The sequence below is a fragment of the Phyllobates terribilis genome, unplaced genomic scaffold (genome assembly GCF_046119375.1).
Source record: "Phyllobates terribilis strain yellow unplaced genomic scaffold, ASM4611937v1 Scaffold_150__1_contigs__length_4496277, whole genome shotgun sequence".
In the NCBI taxonomy this organism is placed as follows: Eukaryota; Metazoa; Chordata; class Amphibia; order Anura; family Dendrobatidae; genus Phyllobates; species Phyllobates terribilis.
In genome coordinates this window covers 4,415,092-4,437,041 of record NW_027362910.1, presented here as the reverse complement: position 1 = coordinate 4,437,041, position 21,950 = coordinate 4,415,092, and positions in this window count along the sequence as shown.

Sequence of the window (21,950 nt, the reverse complement as noted above, 5' to 3'; positions counted from 1 at the left end):
CACCCGGACTCAGGTCTGTATGCTTCGGTGGCACCCGTATGTGGGCTGTGTGCTTTGGCGGCATCCGGACATGGGGTCATGTGCTCTGGTGGCACCCGGACGCGGGTCTGTGTGCTTCGTTGGCACCTAGACATGGGCCATGTGCTTCGGTGGCACCCAGACGCAGGGCAGAGTGCGTTGGTGGCACTCGGACGCGGGTCTGTGTGCTACGGTGGCACCTAGACACCAGGCCATGTGCTTCAGGGGCACTCGTATGTGGAGTTGTGTGCTTCGGTGGTACACGGACACCAGTTTTTGTGCTGTGATAGCACCGAGAAGCAGGGCCATGTGCTTCGGTGGCACCCGGATGCTGGTCTGTGTGCTTCGGTGGCACCCAGACACGTGTCTGTGTGCTTCGGTGGCACTCGCATGTGGGGTCACGTGCCTCAGTGGCACCTGTACAGGGAGGTCGTGTGCTTCGGTGGCACCCGGATGCAGGTTTGTGTGCTTCGGTGGCACTCATTCAACGGGGTCGTGTGCTTCAGTGGCACCCAGACACGAAGCCGTGTTCTTCATGAGCAATCGTACATGGAGCCGTGTTCTTCGGAGGTACCCGGATGCTGGTCTTTGTGCTTCAGTAGCACCGAGAAGCGGGAGCCATGTGCTTTGGTGGCACCAGTACGCAGGGCCCTGTGCTTATTTGGCACATGGACGTGGGTCTGTGTGCTTCGGTGGTACCCAGACACAGGGGCATGTGCTTCAATGGCACTCTTATGTGGGGCTGTGTGCTTCGGTGGCACCTGTTCAGGGGGTCGTGTGCTTCGGTGGCACCCGGATGCGGGGAAGAGAGCTAAAGTGGCAGTCGTACGTTGAGCCGTGTGCTTGGGAGGTACCCGGACGCCGGTCTTTGTGCTTCAGTGGCGCAGAGAAGCGGGGGCATGTGCTTCGGTGGCACACGGACGTGGGTCTGTGTGCTTTGGTGGCACCTAGACACGGGCCATGTGCTTCGGTGGCACCCGGACGAGGAGCCATGTGCTTCGGTGGCACACGGACGCGGGTCTGTGTTCTTAGGTGTCACCTAGACGCAGGGCCATGTGCTTCAGGGGCACTCGTACGTGGAGCCGTGTTCTTCGGTGGTACATGGACGCCAAGCTTTGTGCTTCGGTAGCACCGAGAAGCGGGGCTGTGTGATTCGGTGGCACCCGGACGTGGGACAGAGTGCTTCGGTGGCACACGGATGCGGGTCTGTGTGCCACCGTGGCACCCAGACACCAGGCCATGTGCTTCAGGGGCACTCGTATGTGGAGTTGTGTGCTTCGGTGGTACACGGAAGCCAGTTTTTGTGCTGCGATAGCACCAAGAAGTAGGGCCATGTGCTTCGGTGGCACCCGGACGCTGGTCTGTGTGATTCGGTGGCACCCAGACACGGGTCTGTGTGCTTTGGTGGCACTCGCATGTGGGGCCGTGTGCTTCGGTGGCACCTGTATAGGGAGGTCATGTGGTTCGGTGGCACCCGGACGCAGGTTTGTGTGCTTCGGTGGCACCCATTCAACGGGGCCGTGTGCTTCGGTGGCACCCAGACACGAAGCAGTGTTTTTCATGAGGAATCGTACGTGGAGCCGTGTTCTTCGGAGGTACCCGGACGCCGGTCTTTGTGCATCAGTAGCACCGAGAAGCGGGAGCCATGTGCTTCAGTGGCACCAGTACGCAGGGCCCTGTGCTTATTTGGCAAATGGGCGTGGGTCTGTGTGCTTCAGTGGTACCCAGACACAGGGGCATGTGCTTCAATGGCACTCTTATGTGGGGCTGTGTGCTTTAGTGGCACCCGTTCAGGGGGTCGTGTGCTTCGGTGGCACCCAGACGCGGGGCAGAGAGCTAAAGTGGCAGTCGTACATCGAGCAGTGTGCTTGGCAGGTACCCGGACGCCGGTCTTTGTGCTTCGGTGGCGCCGAGAAGCGGGACCATGTCCTTCGGTGGCACACGGACGCGGATCTGTGTTCTTAGGTGGCACCTAGGCGCAGGGCCGTGTGCTTCAGGGGCACTCGTACGTGGAGCCGTGTTCTTCGGTGGTACCTGGATGCCAAGCTTTCTGCTTCGGTATCACCGAGAAGCGGGGCCGTGTGATTCGGTGGCACCCGGACGCGGGTCTGTGTGTTCGTTAGCACCTACACATGGGGCCATGTGCTTCGATGGCACCCGGAGGCGGGGCAGAGTGCTTCGGTGGCACACGGACGCGGGTCTTTGTGCGTCGGTAGCACCGAGAAGAGGAGCCATGTGCTTCGGTGGAAACCGGACGTGAAGCCAAGTGCTTCGGTGGCACATGGACGTTGGTCTGTGTGCTTCGGTGGCACCCAGACACAGGTATTTGTGCTACGGTGGCACCTAGACACTGGACCTTGTGCTTCGGTGGCATCCGGACGTGGGGCAGAGTGATTCGGTGGCATACGGACATGGGTCTGAGTGCTTCGGTGGCACCCACACACGAAGCCGTGTGCTTCAGGGGCACTCGTATGTGGAGCCATGTGTTGCAGAGGTGCCTGGATGCCGGCCTTTGTGCTCAGGTGGCACCGAGAAGCGTGGCCATGTGCTTCGGTGGAAACCGGACAAGGGGCCATGTGCTTCCGTGGCACATGGACGTTGGTCTGTGTGCTTCGGTGGCACCCAGACACGGGTCTGTGTGCTACGGTGGCACCTAGACATCAGGCCATGTGCTTCGGTGGCACCCGGATGCGGGGCAGAGTGCTTCGGTGGCACACGGACATGGGTCTGTGTGCTTCGGTGGCACCCAGACACGAGGCCTTGTGCTTCGGTGGCACTCGTATGTGGGGCCGTGTGCTTTGGTGGCACCCAGACGCGGGGCAGAGTGCTATGGTGGCACACGGACGCGGGTCTGTGTGCTTCGGTGGCACCCAGATACGAGGCTGTGTGTTTCAGGGGCCCTCATACGTGGAGCCGTGTACTTCGGAGGTACCCGGAAGCCGTTCTTTGTGCTTCGATAGCACTGAGAAGTGGGGTCATGTGCTTCGGTGGCACCCGGACGTGAGGCCATGTGCTTCGGTGGCACATGGACTGTGTGCTTCGGTGGCACCCAGACACGGGTATGTGTGCTATGGTGGCACCTAGAGATGGTGCCATGTGCTTCGATGGCACCCAGACACGGGGCATGTGTTTCGGTGGCACTCATATGTGGGGCTGTGTGCTTCGATGGCACCCAGAAGCGGTTCCGTGTGCTTCGGTGGCACCCGAATGCGGGTCTGTGTGCTTTGGTGGCACCTAGACAAGGGGCTATGTGCTTCGGTGGCAACCGGACTTGGGGCAGAGTGCTTCAGTGGCACATGGATGCGGGTCTGTGTGCTTCGGTGACACCTAGATGCGGGGCCGGGTGCTTTGGCAGCACCCGGACTTGGGGCCGTCTGCTTTGGTTGCACCCGGACTCAGGTCTGTGTGCTTCGGTGGCACCCGTATGTGGGCTGTGTGCTTTGGCGGCATCCGGATGTGGGGCCGTGTGCTTCGGTGGCACCTAGACATGGGCCATGTGCTTCGGTGGCACCCAGATGCGGGGCATAGTGCGTTGGTGGCACACGGATGCGGGTCTGTGTGTTTCGGTGGCATGCAGACACAAGGTCTTGTGCTTCACGGGCACTCATATGTGAAGCCGTGTGCTTCGGTTGTACCCAGACGCCGGTCTGTGTGCTTCGGTAGCACTTAGAAGCGGGGCCTTGTGCTACAGTGGCACCTGGACGTTGATATGTGTGCTTCAGTGGCACCTGTACAGGGAGGTTGTGTGCTTCGGGGGCACCCGGATGCAGGTTTGTGTGCTTCGGTGGCACCCATTCAACGGGGAACTGTACTTTGGTGGCACCCAGACACGAGGCCGTGTTCTTCATGGGCACTCGTACGTGGAGTCTTGTGCTTTGGAGGAACCCGGACGCTGGTCCTTGTGCTTCGGTAGCACCGAGAAGCGGGGCCATGTGCTTCGGTGGAAAGCGGACGAGGAGCCATGTGCTTCGGTGGCACATGAACGTTGGTCTGTGTGCTTCGGTGGCACTTAGACACGGGTCTGTGTGCTACGGTGGCACCTAGACACCGGGCCATGTGCTTCGGTGGCACCCGGACGCGGGGCAGAGTGCTTCGGTGGCACACGGACATGGGTCTGTGTGCTTCGGTGGCACCCAGACACGAGGCAGTGTGCTTCAGCGGCACTCGTACATGGAGCTGTGTTCTTCAATGGTACCTGGATGCCGGTCTTTGTGCTTCGGTAACACCGAGAAGCGGGGCCGTGTGCTTCGGTAGTACCCGGATGCGGGTCTGTTTGCTTCGGTGGTACCTAGACATGGGGCCATGTGCTTCGGTGGCACCCAGACATGGGGCCGTGTGCTTCGGTGGCACTCGTATGTGGGGCCGTGTGCTTCGATGACACCCAGATGTGGGGCAGAGTGCTATGGTTGCACACAGACGCGGGTCTGTGCTTAAGTGGCACCCAGACACGTGGCCGTGTGCTTCAGGGGCACTCATATGTGGAGCCGTGTACTTCGGAGGTACCCGGACGCCGGTCTTTGTGCTTCGGTAGCACTGAGAAGCAGGGCCATGTGCTTTGGTGGAAACAAGACATGGGGCCATGTGCTTCGGTGGCACATGGATGTTGGTCTGTGAGCTTCAGTGGCACCCAGACACGGGTCTGTGTGCTACGATGGCACCTAGAGACGGGGCCATGTGCTTCGGTGGCACCCGGACACGGGGCAGAGTGCTACGGTGGCACATGGACGCTGGTCTGTGTGCTTTGGTGGCACCCAGACACGAGGCTGTGTGCTACAGTGGCACTCGTACGTGGAGCCGTGTTCTTCAATGGTACAGGGACACCGGTCTTTGTGCTTTGGTGGCACCCAGATGCAGGTTTGTGTGCTTTGGTGGCACCTAGACACGGGGCCATGTGCTTCGGTGGCACCCGGACGAAGGGCCATGTGCTTCGGTGGCACACGGATGCTGGTCTGTGTGCTTCGGTGGCACCCAGACATGGGGCTGTGTGATTCGGTGATACTCGTATGTGGAGCTTTGTGCTTCGGTGGCACCCATTCAGGGGGTTGTGTGCTTTGGTGGCACCCAGATGCGTGGCAGAGTTCTATGGTGGTACACGGATGCGGATCTGTGTGCTTCGGTGGCACCCAGACACGAGGCTGTGCTTCAGGGGCACTCATGTGGAGTGCTTCGGTGGTACCCGGAGGCCGGTCTTTGTGCTTCGGTAGCACCGAGAAGCAGGGCCATGTGCTTCGGTGGCACCCGGACGCGGGTCTGTGTGCTTCGGTGGCACCTAGAGACGGGGTCATGTGCTTCTGTGGCACCCAGACGAGGGACCACGTGCTTGGTCACTCACAGACGCAGGTGTGTGTGCTTCGGTGGCTCCCAGACACGGGGCTGTGTGCTTCAGTGGTACTCGTATGTGAAGCTGTGTGCTTCGGTGGCACCCGGTTGCGGGCCCGTGTGCTTCGGTAGCACCCAGACGCGGGTCTGTGTGCTTCGGTGTCACCTAGACATCGGGTCATGTGCTTCGGTCGCACTCTTATGCAGGGCTGTGTGCTTTGGTGGCACCTGTTCAGGGGGTCATGTGCTTCGGTTGCACACGGACGCGGGTCAGAAAGCTACGGTGGCACATGAACGTGGGTCTGTGTGCTTCGGTGGCACCTAGACACAAGGTCGTGTGCTTCAGGGGCACTCGTACGTGCAGCCGTGTGCTTCGGAGGTACCCGGACACCGGTGTTTGTGCTTCGGTAGCACCGAAAAGTGGGACCATGTTCTTCGGTGGCACCCAGATGCGGGTCTGTGTGCTTCGGTGGCACCTAGACACGGGACCATGTGCTTCGGTGGCACCCGGACGAGGGCCATGTGCTTCGGGGGTACTTGTATGTGAAGCCGTGTGCTTCGGTGGAACCTAGACATGGGGTCATGTGCTTCGGTGGCACCCGGATGCGGGTCTGTGTGCTTCGGTGTCACCTAGACATGGGGTCATGTGCTACGGTCGCACTCTTATGCAGGGCTGTGTGCTTCTGCGGCACCTGTTCAGGGGGTCATGTGCTTCGGTGGTATAAGGACGCGGGGCAGAAAGCTATGGTGGCACACGAACGTGGGTCTGTGTGCTTCGGTGGCACCCAGACACAAGGCCGTGTGCTTCAGGGGCACTCGTATGTGCAGCCGTGTGCTTCGGAGGTACCCGGACGCCGGTCTTTGTGCTCCGGTAGCACCGAGAAGTGAGACCATGTTCTTCGGTGGCACCCAGATGTGGGTCTGTGTTCTTCGGTGGCACGTAGACACGGGGCCATGTGCTTCGGTGGCACATGGACCCAGGTCTTTGTGCTTTGGTGGCACCCAGACACGTGGCCGTGTGTTTCGGTGCTACTGGTATGTGAAGCCATGTGCTTTGGTGGCACCCAGATGTGGGGCAGAGTGCTATGGTGGCACACGGACGCGGGTCTGTGCTTCGGTGGCACCCAGACACGAGGCCGTGTGCTTCAGGGGCACTCATATGTGGAGCCGTGTACTTCGGACTTACCTTTGTGCTTCGGTAGCACCGAGAAGCGGGGCCATGTGCTTTGGTGGAAACCAGACATGGGGCCATGTGCTTCAGTGGCACATGGACGTTGGTCTGTGTGCTTCAGTGGCACCCAGACACGGGTCTGTGTGCTACGGTGGCACCTAGAGACGGGGCCATATGCTTCGGTGCCACCCGGATGTGGGGCAGAGTGCTACGGTGGCACATGGACGCTGGTCTGTGTGCTTTGGTGGCACCCAGACACGAGGCTGTGTGCTACAGGGGCACTCGTACGTGCAGCCGTGTTCTTCAATGGTACAGGGACGCCGTTCTTTGTGCTTCGGTAACACGAGAAGCGGGGCCGTGTGCTTTGGTGGCACCCAGATGCGGGTCTGTGTGCTTTGGTGGCACCTAGACACGGGGCCATGTGCTTTAGTGGCAGCCGTACAGGGAGGCTGTGTGCTTCGGTGGCACCCGGATGTGGGTCTGTTTGCTTCGGTGGCACCTAGACACGGGGACATGTACTTCGGTGGTACCCAGACGAAGAGCCATGTGCTTCGGTGGCACACGGATGCGGGGCAGAGTGCTTTGGTGGCATACGGACATGGGTTTGTGTGCTTCGGTGGCACCCAGACACAAGGCCATGTGCTTCAGGGGCACTCGTACGTGGAGCCATGTGCTGAAGGGGTACCCGGACGCCGGTCTTTTTGCTTCGGTAGCACCGAGAAGCGGGGCCATGTGCTTCGGTGGAAACCGGACGCGGGGCCATGTGCTTCGGTGGCACGTGGACGTTGGTCTGTGTGCTTCGGTGGCACCTGGACACGGGTCTGTGTGCTACGGTGGCACCTAGACACCGGGCCATGTGCTTCGGTGGCACCCGGACGCGGAGCAGAGTGCTTCGGTGGCACACGGACATGGGTCTGTGTGCTTCGGTGGCACCCAGACATGAGGCCGTGTGCTTCAGGAGCACTCGTACGTGGATCCGTGTTCTTCAATGGTACCTGGACACCTGTCTTTGTGCTTCGGTAACACCAAGAAGCGGGGCCGTGTGCTTCAGTGGCACCCGGATGCGAGTCTGTGTGCTTTGGTGGCACCTAGACACGGGGCCATGTGCTTCGTTGGCACCCGGACGCAGGGCCATATGCTTCGGTGGCACACGGATGCGGGTCTTTGTGCTTCGGCGGCACCCAGACACGGGGCCGTGTGCTTCGGTGGCATCCAGACGCGGTGCCGAGTGCTATGGTGGCACACGGACGCGGGTCTGTGTGCTTCGGTGGCACCCAGACACGAGGCCATGTGCTTCAGGGGCCCTCATACGTTGCACCTAGACGCGGGTCTGTGTGCTTTGGCGGCACCCGGACGTGGGCCCATGTGCTTCGGTGGCACCTGGACTCGGGTCTGTGTGCTTCGGTGGCACCCGTATGTGAGCTGTATGCTTCGATGGCACCCATAAGCGGGGCCGTGTGCTTCGGAGGCACCCGGATCTGTGTGCTTTGGTGGCACCTAGACAAGGGGCCATGTGCTTCGGTGGCACATGGACGCGGGGCAGAGTGCTTCGGTGGCAACTATACGCGGGGCCGTGTGCTTTGGCGGCACCCGGACGTGGGGCCGTGTACTTCGGTGGCACCCGGACGCGGCTATGTGTGCTTCGGTGGCACCCGTATGTGGGCTGACACGAGTCCCTGTGCTTCAGGTGCACTCATACGTGGAGCCGTGTTCTTCAATGTTACCTGGACACCAGTCTTTGTGCTTCGGTAACACCGAGAAGCGGGGCCGTGTGCTTCGGTGACACCCAGATGCGTGTCTGTGTGCTTCGGTGGCACCTAGACACGGGGCCATGTGCGTTACGGTGGCACCCGGACGCAGGGCCATGTGCTTCGGTGGCACAAGGATGTGCAGCCGTGTGCTTCGGAGGTACCCGGACGCCGGTCTTTGTGCTCCGGTAGCACCGAGAAGTGAGACTATGTTCTTCGGTGGCACCCAGATGCAGGTCTGTGTGCTTCGCTGGCACCTAGATACGGGGCCATGTGCTTTGGTGGCACCCGGACGAGGGGCCATGTGCTTCTGTGGTACATGTACGTGGGTCTGTGTGCTTCGGTGGCACCCAGAGACGAGGCTGTGTGCTTCAGGGGCACTCGTACGTGGAGCCATGTGCTTCGGTGGTACTCGGACGCCAATATTTGTGCTTCGGTAGCATTGAGAAGCGGGGCCACGTGCTTCGGTGGCACCCGGACGCGGGGCAGAATGCTTCGGTGGCACCCGGACTCAGGGCCGTGTGCTTCTGTAGCACATGAACGTGGGTCTGTGTGCTTCAGTGGCACCCAGACACGGGTCTGTGTGCTTCGATGGCACCTGTACAGGGAGGCCATGTGCTTCGGTGGCACCTGGACACGGGTTTGTGTGCTTCTTTGGCACCATGACATGGGGCCATGTGCTTCAATGGCACCCGGACGCGGGGCTGAGTGCTTCGATGGCACATGGACGCGGGTCTGTGTGCTTCGGTGGCACGAGCACATGGTGCACTGTGCTTCGGTAGCACCCGGACGTGGGGCCGTGTGCTTCGGTGGCACTCGTATGTGGGCTGTGTGCTTTGGCGGCACCCGGACGTGGGGCCGTGTGCTTCGGTGGCACCCAGTCGCGGGTCTGTGTGCTTCGGTGGCACCTAGACATGGGCCATGTTCTTCGGTGGCACCCAGACGCGGGGCAGAGTGCTTCGGTGGCACACGGACGCGGGTCTGTGTGTTTCGGTGGCACGCAGACACAAGGCCTTGTGCTTCAGGGGCACTCGTACTCAGAGCCGTGTGATTCGGTGGTACCCGGACACCGGTCTTTGTGCTTCGGTAGCACTGAGAAGCGGGGCTATGTGCTTCGGTGGCACCCAGACGCTGGTCTGTGTGCTTCGGTGGCACCCAGACACGGGTCTGTGTGCTTCGGTGGCACACAGACGTGGGTCTGTATGCTTCGGTGGCACACGGACGCTGGTCTGTGTGCTTAGGTGGCATTTAGACGTGGGGCCGTGTGCTTCAGGGACACTCGTACGTGGAGCCGTGTTCTTCGGTGGTACCTGGACGCCAAGTTTTGTGCTTCGGTAGCACCGAGAAGCGGACCCATGTGATTTGGCGGCACCCGGACGCGGGTCTGTGTGCTTCGGTGGCAACCAGACACGTGTATGTGTGCTTCGGTGGCACTCACATGTGGGGCCATGTGCTTCGGTTGCACCCGTACAGGTAGGCCGTATGCGTCAGTGGCACCCTTATGCGGATGTGTATGGTTCGGTGGCACCCAAACACGGGTCTGTGTGCTTCGGTGACACCCATACAGGGAGGCCATGTGCTTCAGTGGCACCCGGACACGGGTTTGTGTGCTTCTGTGGCACCCAGATGCAGGGCCATTTGCTTCGGTGGCACCCAGATTTGGGGCTATGTGCTTCGGTGGCATACGGACCACGGCTCTGTGTGTTTCGGTGGCACTCGTATGTGGGGCCGTGTGCTTCAGTTGCACCCGAATGCAGATATGTGTGCTTCTGTGGCACCTAGACAAGGGGCCATGTGCTTCGGTGGCATCCGGACGCGGGGCAGAGTGCTTCGGTGGCACACGGATGCGGGTCTGCGTGCTTAGGTGGCACCTAGATGCGGGGCCATGTGCTTCGGTGGCACATGGACGTGGGTTTGTGTGCTTCGGTGGCACGCAGACACAAGGCCTTGTGCTTCAGGGGCACTCGTACATGAAGCCGTGTGCTTCGGAGGTACCCGGACGCCGGTCTTTGTGATTCGGTAGTACCAAAAAGCGGGGCAATGTGCTTCGGTGGCAGCTGGACGCAGGGCCATGTGCTTCTATGGCACATGGACGTGGATCTGTGTGCTTCGGTGGCACCCACACACGTGTCTGCGTGCGTCGGTGGCACTAGTAGGTGGGGCCTTGTGATTCGGTTGCACCCGAATGTGGGTCTGTGTGCTTCGGTGGCACCTAGACAAGGGGCCATGTGCTTCGGTGGCATCCGGATGTGGGTCTGTGTGCTTAGGTGTCACCTAGACGCGGGGCCGTGTGCTTCAGGGGCACTCGTACGTGGAGCCGTGTTCTTTGGTGATACCCGGACGCTGGTCTTTGTGCTTCCGTACCACTGAGAAGCGGGGCCATGTGCTTTGGTGGCATACAGACATGGGTCTCTGTGCTTCGGTGGCACACAGACACGGGTCTGTGTGCTTCGGTGGCACCCGTACAGGGAGGCCGTGTGCTTCGGTGGCACCTGGACACGGGTTTGTGTGCTTCTGTGGCACCTTGACATGGGGCCATGTGCTTTGGTGGAACCCAGATGCGGGGCTATGTGCTTCGGTGGCACCCAGACACGCGGCGTGTGTTTCGGTGGCACTCGTATGTGGGGCTGTGTGCTTCGATGGCAACCGGAAGCGGGACCGTGTCCTTCGGTGGCACCCGAATGCGGGTCTGTGTGCTTTGGTGGCACCTAGACAAGGGGCCATGTGCTTTGATGGCACCCGAACGGGGGGCAGAGTGCTTCGATGGCACACAGACGCGGGTTTGTGTGCTTCGGTGGCACGAGCACACAGTGCAGTGTGCTTCGGTGGCACCCGGACGTGGGGCCGTGTGCTTCGGTGGCACCCAGACGCTGGTCTGTGTGCTTCGGTGGCACCTAGACATGGGCCATGTGCTTCGGTGGCACCCAGACGCGGGGCAGAGTCCTTCGGTGGCACACGGATGCGGGTCTGCGTGCTTAGGTGGCACCTAGATGCGGGGCCATGTGCTTCAGTGGCACATGGACGTGGGTTTGTGTGCTTCGGTGGCACGCAGACACAAGGCCTTGTGCTTCAGGGGCACTCGTACATGAAGCCGTGTGCTTCGGAGGTACCCGGACGCCGGTCTTTGTGATTCGGTAGTACCAAAAAGCGGGGCAATGTGCTTCGGTGGCAGCTGGACGTAGGGCCATGTGCTTCTATGGCACATGGACGTGGATCTGTGTGCTTCGGTGGCACCCACACACGTGTCTGTGTGCGTCGGTGGCACTAGTAGGTGGGGCCTTGTGATTCGGTTGCACCCGAATGTGGGTCTGTGTGCTTCGGTGGCACCTAGACAAGGGGCCATGTGCTTCGGTGGCATCCGGATGTGGGTCTGTGTGCTTAGGTGTCACCTAGACGCGGGGCCGTGTGCTTCAGGGGCACTCGTACGTGGAGCCGTGTTCTTTGGTGATACCTGGACGCTGGTCTTTGTGCTTCCGTACCACTGAGAAGCGGGGCCATGTGCTTTGGTGGCATACAGACATGGGTCTCTGTGCTTCGGTGGCACACAGACATGGGTCTGTGTGCTTCGGTGGCACCCGTACAGGGAGGCCGTGTGCTTCGGTGGCACCTGGACACGGGTTTGTGTGCTTCTGTGGCACCTTGACATGGGGCCATGTGCTTTGGTGGCACCCAGAGGCGGGGCTATGTGCTTCGGTGGCACCCAGACACGGGGCGTGTGTTTCGGTGGTACTCGTATGTGGGGCCATGTGCTTCGGTGGCACCCAGACGCGGGGCAGAGTCCTTCGGTGGCACACGGACGCGGGTCTGTATGCTTTGGTGGCACACGGACACGGGTCTATGTGCCTAGGTGGCATTTAGACGTCGGGCCGTGTGCTTCAGGGACACTTGTACGTGGAGCCGTGTTCTTCGGTGGTACCTGGATGCCAAGTTTTGTGCTTCGGTAGCACCGAGAAGCGGGCTGTGTGCTTCGGTGGCAACCAGACACGGTTATGTGTGCTTCGGTGGCACTCGCATGTGGGGCCTTGTGCTTCGGTTGCACCAATACAGGTAGGCCGTATGCGTCAGTGGCACCCTGATGCGAGTGTGTATGCTTCGGTAGCACCCATACAGGGAGGCCATGTGCTTCTGTGGCACCCAGACGCAGGACCATGTGCTTCGGTGGCACGCGAATGCGGGGCCAAGTGCTTCAGTTGCACCCGAATGCAGATCTGTGTGCTTCTGTGGCACCTAGACAAGGGGCCATGTGCTTCGGTGGCATCCGGACGTGGGGCAGAGTGCTTCGGTGGCACACGGATGCGGGTCTGCGTGCTTAGGTGGCACCTAGATGCTTGGCCATGTGCTTCGGTGGCACCCGGACACGGGGCAGTGTGCTTCGGTGACACCCAGACACGAGGCCTTGTGCTTCGGTGGCACACAGACGCAGGGCCATATGCTTCTGTGGTACAAGGATGCGGGTCTGTGTGCTTCGGTGGCACCCGGACGAGGGGCCATGTGCTTCTGTGGCACATGGACGCGGGTCTGTGTGCTTCGGTGGCACCCATACACGAGGCTGTGTGCTTCAGGGGCACTCGTACGTGGAGCCGTGTGCTTCGATGGTACCCGGACGCCAATATTTCTGCTTCGGTAGCACTGAGAAGCGGGGCCACATGCTTCGGTTGCACCCGGACACGGGGCAGAGTGCTACGGTGGCACACGAATGCGGGTCTGTGTGCTTCGGTGGCACCCAGACACGAGACCGTGTTCTTCATGGGCACTCGTACATGGAGCTTCGGAGGTACCCGGACGCCGGTCTTTGTGATTCGGTAGCACCCAAAAGCGGGGCCATATGCTTCTGTGGCACCCGGACGCAGGGTCATGTGCTTCTATGGCACATGGACGTGGATCTGTGTGCGTCGGTGGCACACAGACACGGGTCTGTGTGCTTCAGTGGCACCCGTACAGGGAGGCCGTGTGCTTAAGTGGCACCCAGAAGCGAGGCCGTGTGCTTCCTTGGCACTGTGAGGTGGGGCCATATGCTTTGGTGGCACCCCGACGCAGGGCCATGTTCTTCAATGGCACCCATACGCAGGGCCGTGTGCTTCGGTGACACCCAGATGTCGGGATATGTGCTTCAATGGCACCTGTAAGCGGGACCATGTGTTTCGGTGGCACCCGTACACGGTGCCTTGTGCTTCAATGGCACATGTACGCGGGGCCGTGCGCCTTGGTGGCAACCGGATGCCGGGCCGAGTTCTTCGGTGGCACCTGTACACGGGATTGTGTGCTTCGGTGGCACCCAGACGCGGGTCAGCATGCTTCGGTGACACCCAGACACGAGGCCTTGTGCTTCAGGGGCAATCGTACATGGAGCCATGTGCTTTGATGGTACCCGGATGCCGATCTTAGTGCTTCGGTAGCACCGAGAAACGGGGTCATGTGCTTCGATGGCACACGCACTCAGGACCATGTGCTTCTGTGGTACACGGACGCAGGTCTGTGTGCTTCGGTGGCACCCAGACGAGGGGCCATGTGCTTCGGTGGCACCCGGAGGCGGGGCCATGTGCTTCGGTGACACTCAGACATGGGGCGTGTGTTTCGGTGGCACTCAGACATGAGGCCGTGTACTTCAGTTGCACCCGAATGCAGATCTGTGTGCTTATGTGGCACCTAGACAAAGGGCCATGTGCTTCGGTGGCATCCGGATGCGGGGCAGAGTGGTTCGGTTGCACACGGATGCGGGTCTGCGTGCTTAGGTGGCACCTAGATGCGGGGCCATGTGCTTCGGTGCCACCCGGACGAGGGGCAGAGTGCTTCGGTGCCACCCAGACACGAGCCCTTGTGCTTCAGGGTCACTCGTATATGAAGCCGTGTGCTTCGATGGTACCCAGACGCCGATTTAAGTGCTTCAGTAGCACCGAGAAGCGGGGCCATGTGCTTCAGTGGTACACGGATGCGGGTCTGTGTGCTTCGGTGGCAACCAGACACGGGTCTGTGTGCTTCGGTGGCACTCGCATGTGGGGCCATGTGCTTCGGTTGCACCCGTACAGGTAGGCCGTATGCGTCGGTGGCACCCAGATGCGGGTGTGTATGCTTCGGTGGCACCCAGACATGGGTCTGTGTGCTTCGGTGACACCCATACAGGGAGGCCATGTGCTTCGGTGGCACCCGGACACGGGTTTGTGTGCTTCTGTGGCACCCAGGCGCAGGGCCATGTGCTTCAATGGCACCCATACGCAGGCCGTGTGCTTCGGTGACACCCAGGTGCCGGGATATGTGCTTCAATGGCACCTGTAAGCGGGACCGTGTGTTTCGGTGGCACCCGTACGCGGTGCCTTGTGCTTTAATGGCACATGTACGCGGTGCCGTGTGCCTTGGTGGCAACCGGATGCCGGGCTGTGTTCTTCGGTGGCACCCGTACACGGGATTGTGTGCTTCGGTGGCACCCGGACGTGGGGCTGTGTGCTTCGGTGGCACCCGGATGCCAAGCCCTGTGCTTCAGTGGGACTCAAACTCGAGGACCTTGTGCTTCTGTGACACGTGGATGCTGTTCTTTGTGCTTCGGTGGCCCGCAGACGTCGGACTTTGTGCTTCGATAGCACATGGACTTTGGGCAGTGTGCTTCGTTTGTACCCGGATGTCAGGCCTTGTGCTTTGGTGGAAAAAAAAAACAGAGGCAGACCAATTGCCAATGAGTGTGACCTGGAGGGTAAACTCTCCAGTAATTCATTTTCAGATAACATACTGTATGTTAGTGGTTGTATTATTATCTACAGTTTGGTTGTAATTTCATATTTTGATAGCTTGTCATATTCTTATATGCGTACATAGATGACCCATAGCATGGCATTATATTCTCTACCAGTGGATTTAACTGTGCTGCAAACATTTAGCCATGTGCTTCGGTGTCAGGCAGATGTTGGTCAATGTGCTTCGGTGGCACGTGGATGTTGGTCCGTGTACTTTGGTGGCACATGGACACGGGGCCGTGCATTTCAGTGACATTCGATGACGTGGCCGTATGCTTCAGTGGCATACGGATGCTGGGTCATATGCTTCAGTGACAAGCGGAAACCAGGCTACGTGCTTTGTTGGCACGTGGAAGTTGAGCTGTGTGCTCTGGTGGCACGCAGATGCCAGGCCGTGTGTTTTGGTGGCAAAGAGACGCCGGGCCGCATACTTCAGCAGCATGTGGACATCAGACCATGTGCTTATGTGGCATCTGTTCGGGCCATGTGCTTCAGTGGCACACAGAAGTCGGGTCATTACACAGTACACAGCAGGGGCACATTTATAAGATTATCTTAGCACAGGAACATTTTATTTAAACACATCCAATTGTGGAACTTATTATTCAATATGTATTGATTAAAATGAACTTTTGTTCATTGGAAAACCCCTTTAAGTACCAGATGTGGAGCTGTAAGCAGAGTGACGGATAACTAGGACACAGCAAAGAGCTGCATCCAGGATCATGGGACCAGGGACACAGCCGGGATCAGGTTCATGACCACAAGCTATAACTAGAAATAGGCCTTGGACATAACCAGTATATAGCAGGAGCAGATCATGGACTCAGAACTAGGAGATGTGAGGAACAGAGGCCAGGACAAATTTAGGTTGGGAAGCATGGACAGCATCCAGGATTAGGTGAGTAGTCACAGCACAGGCCACGTACAGGGAGTAATTGGCTTGGGCAGGAATTTGTTGCATCCTCAGTGAAATCACATGTGAACGCATACTCGCACAGTGTCTGTTGTTGCAGAGATCAAAGCAGCGACAAGGTGCAACAAGATGTGGACACTAGACGATAAGAGGTGGCCGGGGCATGGAGGTCTCACGCAGCAAACAGTGGCCAAACAAGAGCAAGTCACAGCAAGGACACAATCCAAGCAGCACCGCAGTAGCCAAGTAAGTCTTATTCTAATTGATTGGATGGGGCTGTATTGTCAGATGAAGATGCATGCAGTAAGGAAGGAAATATGTTTAACATGTTAATAAAGTGTTTGAAAGCTGAGAAGTGTTATAAGAAAGAGGTGATCACTACATGGCTGAAAGCTCAGAACAGTGAGATACTAGTCACAGCGCAGGGTGTGTTCATTGTCATCCACTTATACATTTGTAGTAAGAGCATCAGGGAAGGAGAGTACGTGGATGTTTTTTGTTTTTTTTAACCTAAGTCTTGGCAGCGAAGACAGACTTAGATAGGTAGTGAGGAAGCAGAGGAGAAATTATTAATGGAATTCACAAAAAAAATATTTTCCATTTTCAAGACTGTCCTATATAGGAATACAAGTGGACTCGCTAAAAGGGCAGTGTAGGCAGCCGGCTGTCAAGTTGATTACTGGAAGATGGAAAGGTGAATGCGGTGTGATGTGATGGTGAGAAATTTTTAGCCATTGTTGGATTCCCTGAAGTTTACATGTAGGGTGATTCTGATGGGGAAGATCTCTTTCAGCCATATGCCATTAAGCTCAATTGGGATGAAGAAAAGGTTTCATAAGATCGGGGTTATGGACTAATTGAACAAAGATTTGGCGGTGTGCAAAAAAATTCTAACAGCTTTTAATGAACCTAGGCGGCACTGAAAACTGGGGTAGAAGGTGATCAGTAAGTATTGTAACACAATAATACTACATAGCATACATACAGTGAAGGAAGTAATTATTTGATCCCTTGCTGTTTTTGTACGTTTGCCCACTGACAAAGACATGGACAGTCTATAATTTTAAGGGTAGGTTAATTTTAACATTGAGAGATAGAATATCCCCCCAAAAAATCACATTGTATATGTTAGATAAATTTATTTGCATTTTGCAGTGAGAAATAAGTATTTGATTCCTCTGGAAAACAACAATTAATACTTGGTGGCAAAACCTTTGTTGGCAAGCACAGCAGTCAGACTTTTTTTGTACTTGATGATGAGGGTTGCGCACATGTCAGGAGGAATTTTGGTCCACTCCTCTTTGCAGATCATCTCTAAATCATTCAGATTTTGAGGCTGTCGATTGGCAACTCGAAGCTTCCACTCCCTCCACTCCTTTGTTGCCTTGGCTGTATGTTTTTCATTATCTTGCTGGAAGACCCTGTCCCGACCCATTTTTAATGTCCTGGTGGAGGGAAGGAGGTTGTCACTCAGGATTTTACGGTACATGGCTCCATCCATTCTCCCATTGATGCGGTGAAGTAGTCCTGTGCCCTTAGCAAAGAGACACACCCAAAACATGTTTCCACCTCCATGCTTGACAGTGGGGATGGTGTTCTTTGGGTCATAGACAGCATTTCTCTTCCTCCAAACACAGCGAGTTGAGTTAATGCCAAAGAGCTCAATTTTTGTCTCATCTGACCACAGCACCTTCTCCCAATAACTCACAGAATCATCCAGGTGTTCATTGGCAAACTTCAGATGGGCCTGCTCTTGTGATGAGCGAGTATGTTCAGTTAACCCTTTCGACAAGTATGCTCGGGCGAGTACCAAGTATCTTCAGTGTGCTTGTTTGACAGTTTTAATACATGTGAGGAATGCTTAAGAAACAAGCATTCTTCACATGTATTAAAGCTGTCAAACAGTCGCAAATCATGCACATGGGAGTGATTCAAACATATCACTGAGCATGCTGAAGATACTCTGTACTCGCCCGACCAATGGTTTTCTTGGTGACTGTGGTCCCAGCTACCTTGAGATCATTAACAAGTTCCCCCTCTGTAGTTTTATGCTGATCTCTCACCTTCCTCATGATCAAGGCTACCTCATGAGGTGAGATTTTGCATGGTGCCCCAGATCGATGTTGATTGACAGTAATTTTGTACTTCTTCCATTTTCTTACTATTGCACCAACAGTTGTCTTCTTCTTATCCAGCATCTTACTTATGTTTTTTAGCCCATTCCAGCTTTGTGCAGGTCTATGATCTTGTCCCTGACATCCTTAGAAAGCTCTTTGGTCTTGCCCATGTTGTAGAGGTTAGAGTCTGACGGATTAATTGAGTCTGTGGACTGGAGTCTTTTATACAGGTGACTATGTAAGACAGCTGTCTTTAATGCAGGTAACAAGTTGATTAGGAGCGTCTAACTAGTCTGTAGGAGCCAGAACTCATAATGGTTTGTAGGGGATCAAATACTTATTTCTCACTGCAAAATGCAAATAAATGTATCTAATTTATACAATGTGATTTTCTTGATTTTTTGGGGGGATATTCTATCTCTCAATGTTAAAATTAACCTACCCTTAAAATTATAGACTGTTCATGTCTTTGTCAGTGGGCAAACTTACAAAAACAGCAATTGATCAAATAATTATTTCCTTCCCTGTATCTAGAAAGGTTTACAAGATAATATGTTTGTCGGGAGTTCTTCTTTAAAGAGGATCTGTCACTTGCCATAAATATGGAAATATTTTACCTGGTCTAAATGATTTTGTTTCCCTGATGTTGTTTTGGAAAAAAAAAATCATATTAATGGCAAATGACAGTTTCTCTTTAAAACATGCATTTTGTAAGCTCTTTAATGCTACTGCACTTTGGTCATTGTGGCCCAGTTTTTGTGCAACTTGCAACGTCACATATTATTTCATACATATTGTTTTTTTAGCTCTGTCTTGTCAGTACATCACATTCATCTTATTCCCCTCTTGCTTTCCTAAACTGAAGGCTATATATCTCCATGGCATTCTGACCTCATGACTGGTCAACAAAAGCCTGACCCCGAGGAGCAATCCTGGTCTTCAGAATTTGCACGATGGGGAAGACCAAGAACAAGCAGGGCCCTTGACAGCAGAACATCTTGACCACAAAGGAGTTTCAGAAGAAAAACTGTTACCCCCTGCAGCTTTTTTTACATTTAAAATAGAGTTTATACTTTAATGATTTTAATTAAAAAGTCAATGCTAAATAAAGTTTTGGAAAATGACATTTATCCGGACTTGTGTTTTATTTACATTATTATTTTAAAATAACTGTTACATGACTTCTTTTAAGTGAGGTTTAGCTGAGGCTCTAACAGCCTTTACCTATCCTCCATTTTTATGGTAGGTTGGAGAATGGCTTTCCGGATGCTAAGGTGGCCATAGACATGAGTTGGCTATTGACAAGACACTTGTCCTGCCAACACTTATCTTTTCCGACTTCCCATTATAATAGAATGATCAGTATGACTGAGGGTTTACGTGTAGTCAATAGGGACAGCCACTGCTAGACACTAGAGATGAGCAGATTGATGTGCGAGATTTCGGTACAGCATCTAGGTCAGTGGTACCTGGCAGTTACACAGAAGGCCCAAAAATCAATGATCTGCCTGTCAACTGAAAATGCTGACAGGCTGACTCTTATAAAAATGAACAAGGGCTGGATTGGGCCAGGCTTCTCAACACCACCGAATGATAGCAGCGTGAGAAACTCAAATCCAGTGTCTTTTCTTGGGAGGTGTATTCCCATGCACCTTTTCACACCCACACATGGGTATACGCTTCCTGATTTGGCTATTTGCTCTTGTCCTCCTCCTTCTCCTCATCCTCCACCACCATATCACCATGATGACCGTGGTCCGTGATGCAACACCCACATAATTTTTTTAAAGGGTGTTTATGATGTCCGTTAAAAAATTTTTTTATACAGTATGTTCATGTATACTCCCCCCAGGGGTAAATGTTTGTCAGCCCATACACTTAGTGCATGGGCATTACAAGTATAGGAGGCCCGCTCCTTTCTAATGCGAACATTTTTTTATGAGGCCCTCCTCCACGTCTCTTCCAAGGGGCATTGAAGTGCCTCCAAATTTTTGGCAGCCCTTGCATTCACTGCATAGGCCAACACTATGGGAGACTCTCTCTTTTCTAATGGGAATTTGTCGTTACTGTGGCCCTGCTCCGTGTGTCTTTAAATTGTTAGTGGGGTTTTTCCTAAAATTGGTCAGCCGTTGGACTCACTGCATACTCTATAACTGTATAGCAGACCCTCTCCTTTCTAATGGGAACATGTCGTACCTTATTACTGTGGCCCTGCTCTATGTGTCTTTAAATTCTTAGTGGGGTTTTTCCTAAAATTGGTCAGCCGTTGGACTCACTGCATACCCTATAACTGTATAGCAGACCCTCTCCTTTCTAATGAGAACATGTCGTACCTTGTTACTGTGGCCCTGCTCTATGTGTCTTTAAATTCTTAGTGGTGTTTTTCTAAATTTGGTCTGCCGTTGGACTCACTGCATACCCTATAACTGTATAGCAGACCCTCTCCTTTCTAATGGGAACATGTCGTACCTTGTTACTGTGGCCCTGCTCCGCGTGTCTTTAAATTCTTAGTGGGTTTTTTCCTAAAATTGGTCAGCCGTTGGACACACTGCATACCCTATATCTATATAGCAGACCTTCTCCTTTCTAATGGGAACATGTCGTACCTTGTTACTCTGGCCCTGCTCTATGTGTCTTTAAATTCTTATACAAGAGGGAGCCGAAGCACAAAACAACGATCTGTAGCCAATTATATTGAAAAATGTGAAACAATCTTTATTAAACATATAGCCACAGGAAGTCTGGAGAGACTATTGAATGCAAAAAATACATACACAAGCCTAAAAACCTGATTAAAAACAAGCAAGTATCACGCAAAGTACAGATTCCTCTGGGGATACACGCATTGTGCAGGTTGTGCAGGCTTCGCCCTCCCCACCAAGGTAAATATGAGTGATTGCCATGGGACATGATGTGAGGGTAGGATATAGATTTATCTGAATGGGGGCATCTTGGATACATATAGATCTCTTTTCCTGTATATCTACATATATATCTTCTCTGCTATACAATGTCTTTGTGCAATAGGGATTTGACAATAGAGGAATCTGTACTTTGCGTGATACTTGCTTGTTTTTAATCAGGTTTTTAGGCTTGTGTATGTATTTTTTGCATTCAATAGTCTCTCCAGACTTCCTGTGGCTATATGTTTAATAAAGATTGTTTCACATTTTTCAATATAATTGGCTATAGATCGTTGTTTTGTGCTTCGGCTCCCTCTTGTATATAGTCTATTTGACGATTAGCCTCTTTATATATATCCAATGAGTAAGTTGCAATATGGATAGTATGTTTATATTTTATTTTATAACCTTGGTAGTATGCAACTTGATACTCTATCCTAATTATCCCGTTTGTCTTTAAATTCTTAGTGGGGTTTTTCCCAAATTTTGGCAGCCCTTGCAGTCACAGCATGGGCATTACCACTATAGGAGACCCGCTCCTTTATAATGGGAACATTTTTTTTACTGAGACCCTCCTCTATGTCTCTTCAAAGGTGTATTGGGTTGCGTCCAAATTTTTGGCAGCCCTTCCAGTCACTGGATACGCAATAACAGTATAGAAGACCCACTTGTTAATAATGGGAACAACAAAGCATAGCCGGCTGATGGCTCTCTAACAATAGCTAGGGCCGACTGCTGGCCTTTTAAGAATAGTAAGGGCCATCTGATGTCCCTATAAAAATAGGCTTTATGACTTTCAGAGTCCCTCCATCACAAATAAAAAAGGATGTGTCTGATGAGGTGTCACACACCACATTGCCAGATAAGGTTGTAAAATGTTAAAATGACATTTCCCAGTGAATGCATTTGTCTTAAAAAATAACGTAAAAAAATAAAGCAATAGGATCTTTCTTTAGTATAAAAAACAGCTTCACCAATTTAACCTCAATGTAATCACATTGTTCAGCTCATGCCCCTCCTCCTCCATCTCCAA